Genomic DNA, 11,618 nt, shown 5'->3' with positions numbered 1-11,618 from the left:
TTCTCTCATGTCTGTGTGTGTGTGTGTATGTGTGTGTACTCGGACAAGTGTAACTGTGACTATTTACCGTTCATACAAATAAAACTAGAGGATATGTGTGTGTGTGTGTGTAACCTATCTTAGTGCCGTAATCGTAAAAATAATCGTAATAGTCAACAATAATTGAGCACAAAAGATAAATTGAAACATTATTAAAATAGAGGCACACACAAAGATTTCACACACTCATAATCACAGTTATTTGTATAGAGCTTTTTATTATCAAAAATTCTGTTTACAATTGTAAAATATTGCATATATTACGCTCCTCTTGATCAGTATCACAACATCATATTCCACCTTCTGAATTCTGTCATGAAGATACTTTATATAAATCACTCTACATGTTTTATTTTACCACAATGTATGTGCCTCCTCTTTATCTTTATTGTCGTCTCTTTCTCTATCACTGATTGGCGTTCTTCTGAGCTGCTCGTCCATTGTAGCCCTTTGCGCGCACACACACAGACACGTACATGCACATGCATGCGAGTCTGCCGGTCCATACGCTCATGCAGGAGCATGAGTATGTTAAAATCAGCGTGCGCGTAAGTCACGAAAGAGCATGCCGACCTCTAGTGGTCATTTTAAAGAATGCATACCCAGCAGATATAATGTCCGTGTGCCTGTGTGTGTGTATTGGCCAGAGCTATTTTGAATTATGTAAATTTATTTCAGAGAGAGAAAAAAAAAGAGGCTTGACTCCTGTTGGCCCATAAGAAACATTTAAAACATTAAGCAGCTGATTAGGTGGGTGTGGCCAGGTTCTTAAAGGTCAATTTGGTTTTCAAATAATACGGCACTGCTACTGGACCCTAAAGTGGCAAAACGTCAGAAAGAAAATATGATAGCGGAGCACAAGAGTTCAAAGCAACAGTTTTTAATCGCTGTCATACATCGATTTGTCGAGGATCTGGATCGGAGGTATCAGCAGACATCTGGATTTTTGAACAATATTCCATCCATCTCTGCACAAGATCTTCACACAGGAGGAGCTGATCTCCAGAGGAAATATGCAGGTGATCTGGAGGAAGATTTTATGGACGAAAATCTGAAAATACAGAGATGCGCTGCAATGTATAAGAGGAAGGAAAACATTTACCGCATCCTCAGGAGTGTCAATAATTAGAAAATGTCAATCTATTGAATCTAAATCTGGTTTGGTTTTGTTATGACAAAACACAAGAGCGTTGAGGGAAGGGTGAGATGACTTACTCCAGCTCCAATGTCTGTGTTTTGACAGTTTTGATTGCATCAAACTACAAGTTGCGAAGTGACAGTGTGGCATATTGTCAGGCCTGGTGGAAGAGGCTGGATGTATGTGCAGGTCACTTTATTCAAGTCAAATACGATTACAGAACTGACAAACAGAATAGCCACTCTCCACAGAACAGCAAGCAACACAAGACAAAGAAACAAGAAAACCAAGGAGCATTCATGCAAAACTAAACGAGGCCTAATGAACTAAAGACAGGTGAATACCGAACTGAACTTAAGGGGGCTAAACTAAAAGGAGACTAAACTAAAGGGACCAACAGGACTGAACCAAAACCCAAGTGCAGAACAGAATCCAAACTGGCCACTAGAGGGGGAAGAAACAACAAAACAAAAGAACAAAAGAGACAGGGAGTGACACATATGGTATGATATCCTGGTAAGGCCAATGCCTTGGCTTTCCGTTTCTGTCTCATTCTGTGCATTTAGCTGCCAGATATAGAGAAAATTTTCCCCAGGGGGGAGGATGCCCCCGGACCCCCCCTACAGCTCCGGGTTTACTCTGTGTTCTTTCACCCTCACTGGGAAACTTGGTCCGACGCCACTGGTCTGTGTATGCCGGTGCATCCCTGAGTATGTGCGTGTGGGGTGTGTAATATTCCTATCACGCTTTTACACATGCCACTAAATTACTTTTTTTTTCTGAGAGCATAACTGAAATTTCGGGCTCTGAACAAAACACTTTCTCGACCGTGGTTCTAGACTCATGTACCACTCGTGGCTCAGATTATAAACTCAGTGAGGCTTGTTTTCTGTAACATCACATATGCATCGCTAGTGCAACATTACCACTGTCAGGATTGTGCTCAGAGAAACAGATGTCTGCTAACCAGATCAAATAGTCATTCAATTTTTTTTTTCCAGAATGCTGGTTTTACACTCTTTCCAAATCTCGAGTACCACGGTGCTTTTTCAATGCTGGTTTAACGCACAACACATTCACTCAAAGGAAAATTCAGATTTGTGTCAGTTACACAGCACCAAGCTCACCGACCAGCAGAAAAGGTTGTAATATTAAACTAAGAAGAACCTTTTTTTTAATCTTGTCCACCGGCTATTTATGATGTACTGTACAGTGCACACGACAGCAGTAACTGTAACATTTTCTGTGCTCATTGTTCATCTGCTGGAAACACAGTCTTGTCAACTTTAACAAATGTAACTGTGAGATTACACAGGTACAGAATGTATAATTGTCCAGATGGATGGACATGGGACTGCCAGTTGTGAACCGTTTATCCCAAATTAGGCTATTAGAAGAATCTGTGGAGGGAAAGATAGATTCCTGAGAGTAAACTGACATCACATGAATACAGAGATTTAGAGGAATTAATGTTTTGAATGAGAATGGAAAATAAAATTAAAACAATGAAACAGTATAAAATCGCTGCATCAGTACTGATCCGTAATGGAGCATCACATTATATATGTCATTAAATAAATTTGATAATGGAACTTTGTTACAATTAGTGATTGTATGGTGTTTAATGACAGGACTAAAATGGACTTGTCTGTTTTTTAGATCCACTAGAGATGATTCACCTAATACATTTCATTCTCCTCACAGGTTAGTGTATGTTTATGTGCAAGTGTGTGCGCTGGCACATGTGTCTGTGTGTGTGTGTGTGTGTAAATTAATGGCTGTTACATATTTAAAATAGACACACCATTCTTAACACTATGGTTTGACCTTTTGATCAAATCTTAAAATTAATATGCTTTTTGGAGATAATGAAAGTCATAAACAGTCAGTGTAGTAGCAAACATGTAATGTAACACAACTACTGCTTTAATATTAATTTCTGAGAATAAATGTTTAGGTTAGAAAAACAGGATGTTTTATTAGCATAATGCATCAGCATTGAGTGCAATGCACAATAAAGTTTAGCACTCAGGTCTCAACAAGCAAAAAAACAATAACTCTATTGCAGAACGACAGTCATTTTCTCTATTGATGTTAATTATCCTGCGAAATTGCTAGTTGTATTGCTAATCAATGTAGATTGACAGGACCAGGTTGAAATCAATGACAGATTTAAAGAGAGGGTTTGTTCCTCCTCTGTTTCCAGCTCACCAGCCACCACTGGTCTCTTTATATACGTATTATATGTCTTACAATACGTAACAGTTGTAATAACATTGTTCTGTACAGGACTCTTCATGCTGTCTGCATGTGTAAATCATCAGTATCACTTCGTGAATGTGGATACGACCTGGACTGAAGCACAGACATACTGCAGAGAGCACTACACTGACCTGGCCACTATTGACAACCAAGAGGACACAGAGGAGCTGATTAAAACTGTTAAAGGAGATGTTGAGCGTGTTTGGATTGGACTGGAGAAGAATGGTGATATGAGGTGGCAGTGGTCTCTGGGAGATCCAGCATTCTACAGAGAGGGAGAAATGGAGTTTACAAACTGGGATGAACGCGAACCAAGTGATAGTTTAGAAGACTGTGTCATAATTAGAGGAAATGGAAAATGGAAAAACAAGGCATGCACAGAGATGAAACCCTTTGTGTGTTATGATGGTGATTAATCTTTATACATTACTTTATCAGTCAAACCCTAAAGAAACAACAGTTTTCTTGGCATGGAGTTAAGATATCTGTCAAACAGAAAGATCAGTTAACAGGACTTTCAGAAATGAAAAATGACATCTAGCAGAGACAAATCATCTCAAGACTGAATTATGTGCTGTGATGAGTAATGATGGACAATGGAATAATACAGCATGTGAAACCCCACATTATGCTGTGTGTTATGATGATAATAATTATGTATTACTTTTTCCTACAAACCATACATAAATTGTTCAGTCTACTTTCTTACCAAGAGATTAAGATATTTGTCTGATGAACATAAAGTTCAGTAGGATTATGATGAATATGTTCTTATTAACTAGACTACAACATGGTTGCAAATTGTGCATTAAAACTAGGCCACAACATAGATTAAAATAAAAATAGGTAGCAAAAAAAGTCAAAGATATTTACGACAGTTATCATTACCCAGCTAAATTTGTTTTACAGCAAAAGACCCGACTGGTCACATATGTAATTATTCATCTTGTTAGTTGTATTGATATTAATCTTAGAGATTAGTAAAATGTTTGTCTTCCAGAGAGAAAGGTCAGCTGTGAGAGATACATAGTGATTACTGAGACCAAAACCTGGAGAGAAGCTCAGAGCTACTGCAGAGAACATCATACAGACCTGGTCAGTGTGAGGAACCAGACTGAGAATGAGTGGATAAAGAGTTCAATGAAGGACACAACTGAAGCCTGGATTGGCCTGTTCAGGGACTCATGGAAATGGTCAGATCAGAGTAACTCCTCATTCAGAAACTGGGCATCTGGACAACCTGATAATAGAGAGAATAATGAGAACTGTGCTGTCATGCAGGTGAATGGTGCTGATGTGGGACAATGGTATGACTTTTCATATGCCAGTGAAAAGCCATTTGTTTGCTATGAAGGTGAGTTGTTTCACTGCAATTTTTTGAATGTCATTTATTGAGATACAACAACATGCACTGAATACTATGAAAAGCTCTGCTCTCTCAAATACACAAGTAATGGCATTACTTAAAAGTTCAACATGAAATAACACTATGTTTAGTCCAAGAAGAATTCTTGTGTGTGTGTGTGTGTGTGTGTGTGTGTGTGTGTGTGTGTGTCTGTGTGTGTGTGTGTGTGTAGATGAATCTGTAGTGTGAACCTGTCTGTGTTGTCTATAACACTGGTCCTGCTGGTTTGACTCTTCTGGGAAACAACCATAGACAGAGTAGTAACATGATTATCAATAATGTTTATTATGCTCATATTAACACTGATGTTTAACTTCATAAGGTACATGGAAAAGATTAATATTGAATTTACCACAAAGATTGCTCCCAGACCTCAACATCAGTTTTCCAAAAATCACTCGAAATGACATTATGCTTTAAATTTTTAAGTCTTTCGGTGATTAGACCTATGACATCTTAAATGATCTCTGTACAGGACTGTGAATTTGTGCCTGTGTGTTTGTGCGTGTGCGCGCGCGCGCACGCGCGCGTGTGTGTGTGTGTGTGTGTGTGTGCCTTTTAAGTGCCCGGGGCAGGCAAGAGCGTGAGGAAGATAGTGAGAGTGGAGCTGAAATCCCATCAGAATGTGAATGATCCTGCAGTGAAGGAGGCCATCTTACAGCAGGTGAGTGTCTCTCTCTTACTAAAGAAGCAAATCAACACACACACACAGTGCTCTCCTCATTAGAACAGAAATAAATCTACTGTATACAGTACTAAAAGACTGACTCTGTTCTTCAGATCCAGAAGAAACTGGGCATGTCAGAAGACGTCAAGTTGGCATGGAGAGAACAGGCAGATGGAAAAGTCTTTCACGGGAAGAAAATGGAAGGAAAGAGAGAGCGAAAGAAGAGGGATGAGTTTTAGAGAGGTGAAAGATGTTCAGCAGAAAAGAAAAACAGTTGATTATGTTGACATGATCCTGAAAATGACTGGTGATTCATTTTGAGTAAACAATATCAAAAGTGATATTTAGTACATCAACTTAGTTACATGGATGCCTGCTGACCTCTAGTGGTCATTTTTAAACATGCAAACGGAGCAGACATACAGCTGTTAACACTTTTATAGCACCACATGTCTCTTATGGCTGATGTCACTTTCCATACTGAAATGCAGCAATTCTTGCCTTATCTCTTTTTAGCAGCTTACTCTTTAATAGTCTTGAGTCTTCTTAGTTTTCAACATCTTTCATTAGAGAAAATAAAACCTTTTATTGGTGTAATGAAAATGCTGTTCCTAAATCATTTGAACAAAATATATTCCTATGAACGTGAATGCACAGTTTTAAGGGTGTGTGTGTAGATGAATCTGTAGTGTGAACCTGTCTGTGTTATCTATAACACTGGTCCTGCTGGTTTGACTCTTCTGGGAAACAACCATAGACAGAGTAGTAACATAATAATAATAATAATAATAATACTTTATTTGTATAGCACTTTTCATACAAAGAATGTAGCTCTAAGTGCTTTTACATATAGGCAGACAGAAAATAACAATAATAATGATAGTAATAAAAAATAATAAAATAAATAAAATGGTAGTAAATAGACCACACAATAAAAAAGCAAGGATAAACCACATAATTCAAGGGACATAAAACAGGGGAGATTGTCAAAATTAATAACTAAAACAGTTTAGAGTAAAATAATTAAAAGAATAGATTAAATTAAATAAAAAAAAGAATTTAAAAAATGAGGGATGGATAAAATGAATAAAAACCATAAAAAAGAGAGAAAAACAAAAGAGAAAATTGCTAATAGTACACTAGACTAAAAAGGTATGTTTTTAGTTGCTGTTTAAAACTGTCCACTGAGCCTGCCTCTCTAATACTTCTTGGTAGGGTGTTCCACAGTTTAGGTGCATAGTGGATAAAAGCAGTTTCCCCAGTTTTATTTTTGGGGACTTCTGTGTAATGTGTAAATGACCTGCCATAGAGGACCTAAGGGCTCGTGAAGGAACATAGAACGATAGAGAATCAGTAATGTAAGAGGGTGCTAAACCATTAAGAGCTTCGTATACAAGTAGGACTTTAAAATCAATTCTAAAAGATACAGGGAGCCAATGCAGTGCAGCTAAAACAGGAGAAATATGCCCTCTCTTCTTTGTTTTCGTTAAAAGCCTAGCAGCAGAGTTCTGAATTAGCTGTAGATTCTCAGTTGACTTCTTTGGAAGACCAATAAAAAGAGCATGACAGTAGTCCAGTCTACTTGAAATAAAAGCATGAATGAGCTTCTCAGCATCCTGTTGAGTTAGAAATGGGCGTACTCTGGCAATATTTCTCAGGTGCAAGAAGGCTGCTTTGGTTACCTTGCTTATGTGGGGTTTAAAACTTAAATCTGAATCTAAAATTACACCCAGGCTTGTGACTTCCAGTTTGTTTTGATGGCCTAAGTGTCTTAGTCTGGTAGAAAGTGGGTCTCTTCTGGGTCTGGGGCCAACTAATAGTATTTCAGTCTTGTCTTCATTTACCTTTAAAAAATGATTACTCATCTATTGAGTGATTGCTGACAGGCAGGTGGTCAGGGAGCATAGTGCATTTATGTCATTTGGCTCGATGGAAATGTATAGTTGTGTATCATCAGCATAGCTATGGAAGTTAACATTGTGTTCCCTGATGATATTACCTAGCGGCAGCATATATAATGAAAAAAGAAGGGGGCCAAGACAGCTTCCTTGTGCAACACCAGAAGATATGTTATGTTTCTTTGATACACAATCTCCAAGACTAACATAAAATCCCTGTAATGTATGTTCGGAACCAGTTAAGAGCACATTCAGAGAGACCAACCCAGTTTTCTGGATGATTGATTAAAATGCTGTGGTCAATCGTGTCAAATGCAGCCCTCAAATCTAAGAATAAGCACTGAGACCTTGTTTGCAGCAACACTGATTATAAGATCATTGACTATTTTTGTTAGAGCAGTCTCTGTACTGTGATTGGATCTAAAACCTGACTAGAACTTCTCTAAAATATTGTTGTTATTTAAAAAGTGGTTTAGCTGATTAAAAACTACTTTTTCAAGTACTTTGCTCATGAAGGGTAAGTTGGAAATTATTTAGTATACTGTACTCTAGGTTTGGTTTCTTCAATAATGGTTTCACAACAGCAGTTTTAAATGCACTGAGGAATATACCAGTCTCAAGAGATGTGTTAATTATTTTGAGAACAGTTGTGGAGACACTATTAAAGACATTTTTTAAGAATTTAGTGGGGACAGGGTCAAGACAGCAAGTTGACGGTTTACTCTGTCTTACAATCTTACAGAGTTCTGCTTCAGTGATGCTGCTAAAGTTCCTGATACTTGCCGGCTTATTACAGGGTAGATCTTAAGGGTTCCTGGAGTTCCTGACAATACCAGCTCTTATAGTTTTTATTTTGCTGTCAAAGAATGTCGGAAGCTGGAGCGGGAATTTATCAATTTATCGATAGATTTGAAAAGTACCTTACAGTTGCCGTGATTCTCTGCAATGATCTTTGAAAAGGGGTTTGTTGGCATTGTTATATGTGGAAATGCGGTCCTTCAGAATGCCATGATGGATCCCTAATTTTGTTTTTCCCCATGCCTGTTCTGCTGTTCTACACAGTCTTTTAACATGACTATCAATAATGTTTATTATCCTCATAGTAACACTGATGTTTAAGTTGATAAGGTACATGGAAAAGAGGGTTGGTTACGGGAAAAATGGATCATAGGACGTGGTCTTTATATATAAATAGTCCTGTATTTTGACTATGCAAAATGAGATCCACAGTAAGGTTCACAGAATGTCTTTACATGCAAAACAAAGGGTTATTTTCTGACCAAGGAAAAAAAAAATATCAAAATTATTTTCCTGCAGAAAAAGTCGGCTCATTGAGATACGCATTCATGAAACAGTGAGGACAGAGAAAGACTCACAGCTGAACAGAGAACATCACAAACTTCACACACAGACACATACCTCACAGAAAGGGTCATAATACAGCTGTATATATAATACATCAGTATAATACATAACATCAACAATGGAACTAATTCAGCCAATATCAGAGAACAATATGTCATGTGGAAAAGAATCACAATATTACAATATGAAGAGGTGAAGCAGGAAAAGTCCATATTTTTTCCATGTGTCTTCACTAGGTCAGATTGAAATGAGGATGGACATTGTTAAACAGCTTGTTTTGGTCAGTTTGTATAGAACATTACCATGAGAAAATAATGAACTCCATATAGTGCGTTGTCTGATAGGCTGGTCTCTCTGGCATCAGTGCTCTGTGCATTGAGTAAACAGTTGTATGTGGTCAGGGACACTGTGGGACATCTTGGGTTTGACATTAATAGCACGACTTCAGTACCATGTACAACTGACCAAGCCTGTGTCTTGTCCTTTTTTTTAATTTTATTATTTTTATTTTTTCATATAATTCTTTTTTTTTCTTTAGCCCTGCGTGCAGTCAACATAAAGCATCAACTTTTTTGCATCTTGCTTTACTATGATCAGAGAGACGGAGAGAGACAGTGTGACATGGTCAGCAGAGCTCACACCTGTAAAACAAAAACAAAACAAAAAACGAAAAACAACAAAAGAAAAAGATTCAAATAATTTTTCCTGCAGTGAGGGAACAGATAGAGAGGGCACTGAGATACAGGTGCGGCACACTGTGCATTTTATTTGTGTGTCTTGTTTCGTCCTTGTCTTGTTTTTTCTCCCTGTCCCTTCTTCGCTCTCCTATAGTATCCAGCAGCGGCATGAACCAGCTCCCAATCGTCATCTGGACTGATGTTGCGCCCCGCCTCCTCCTCCCGACCGACCTACCAGGGACGGAGTGCCCCTTTCGCCTCTGCCAACCGGAGACGGGGCGCCATAAATTTAAAGAAGCTGGATGTGCTGTGGGCAGCACGGTGGCGCAGTGGGTAGCGCTGTTGCCTCACAGCAAGAAGGTTTCGGGATTGGTTCCCGGCCGGGTGGCCAGGGTCCTTTCTGTGTGGAGTTTGCATGTTCTCCCCATGTCTGCGTGGGTTTCCTCCCACAGTCCAAAGACATGCAGGTTAGGTGAATTGGAGACACTAAATTGCCCTTAGGTATGAATGAGTGTGTGTGTCTGCCCTGCGATAGACTGGCGACCTGTCCAGGGTGTTTCCCTGCCTTTTGCCCTATGAGCACTGGGATAGGCTCCAGCCCCCCCCCCCCCCGTGACCCTAATCAGGATAAGCGGCTTAGATAATGAGTGAGTGGATGTGCTGTGTTTCACATTTCGATCTTGTGTTTTCGTGTTTTTTGCTATTTAACAAACTTGCCTTTCTGTGTATGACTTTGTATTTTTGTTACCAACTTTGTTTGTGGATTGCACATTGGTTGTGTCTGACTATCCTGGGAGAAGGACAGATAATGCAGGGGATCCCCGCGGTCTTTCACCGTGTATAGGGATAGGTTATAGGCGGGTGCCACTTGTGTATATTTTGTTATTAGACAGATAGTGTAGTTAGGTTTCCTTTGGCTCTGCCACCTTTTTGTTTGTAGTTCAGTGTGTAATTTTTCCATGTAGGTATTTAGGGTGTTTTTTGTTTTGCTAGTTTCTTTCCTTTGGCACCATCTGTCATCCTCTCCCCATTCCCGTGTGTATTTGTATTGTGAATAGTTTTGCATATATTTGTAAATATTATTGCTATTCTTTGTTGCCCAGATGAGTATGAATGAAAGACAATATATAAATAAAAATCTTATAAGGAAGAAAAGAGACAAAAAACAAGAGAAAAATAACAGTTGAGGTAGAACCATGACAGTGAGGTAGATCTATGACAAGTAACTTAGTATTGGAGTATTAGCATTTAAGTTACATGTGCAGTTTTTACAGTGAATGTGCAATGTTGCAGTTACATGTGCAGTATGTGCAGGGGGGCAGAGAGCAGCAGTCATAAAGTGCACTGTGCAATATTGCACGATGACAGTAGTGGGACAGCAGCGCTAACAGCTGTGTTGTGCGTGTGGAGTTGAGTAGTGTTCATTAAGTAATGTGTATGTGTCAGCCAGTGGTCCTCCAGTCAAAGAGGTTGGAAGGGGCCATGTGTGAAAGAGTCATTCACAAGCCTCATTGCCTGTGGATAGAAGCTGTTTGTCAGTCTTGATGTCCTGGACTTCACACTTCTATAGCACTTGCCTGATGGTAGAAGTGTGAAGAGGTTATGTTGGGGGTGTGTACTGTCCCTGATGATGTTGTGGGCCCTCCTGATGACCCTGGTGTTGTAGGTGTCCTGCAGCAGAGGGAAGGCTGCTCCTGAGATGGACTGAGCAGATTTAATCACGCGCTGGAGCGCCTTCCTGTCCTGAGCAGTGCAGTTTCCATACCAGACTGTGATGGAGCTGGTAAGGACACTCTCGATCATACTTCTGTAGAAGTTACCGAGAATTTTGGCTGGCATGCCAAATTTTCTCAACCTTCTTAGAAAGTACAGTCATTCCTGATGATGTGCTGTGTGTTGTGAGACCAGGTGAGATCCTCACTGATGTGAATGCTGAGGAATTTGAAGGTTTTCACCCTCTCCACCTCAGTCTCACCTACGTGAAGCGGTGTGTGCAGCTCCCCTCGCCTCCTTGGGTCGACAATCATTTCCTTTGTCTTGTCTGCGTTAAGGGAGAGATTGTTGTTATGACACCAGGCCACCAGATCTGCCACCTCCCTCCTGTACGCTGTCTCGCCCCCCCCCAGTGATCAGTCCAATGACTGTTGTGTCATCAGCAAACTTGATG

The sequence above is a fragment of the Chanos chanos genome, chromosome 7, assembly GCF_902362185.1.
Source record: "Chanos chanos chromosome 7, fChaCha1.1, whole genome shotgun sequence".
NCBI classification, from domain to species: Eukaryota; Metazoa; Chordata; class Actinopteri; order Gonorynchiformes; family Chanidae; genus Chanos; species Chanos chanos.
The sequence above is the reverse complement of the archived record's forward strand: the minus strand, read 5'-3'. Positions refer to the sequence as shown.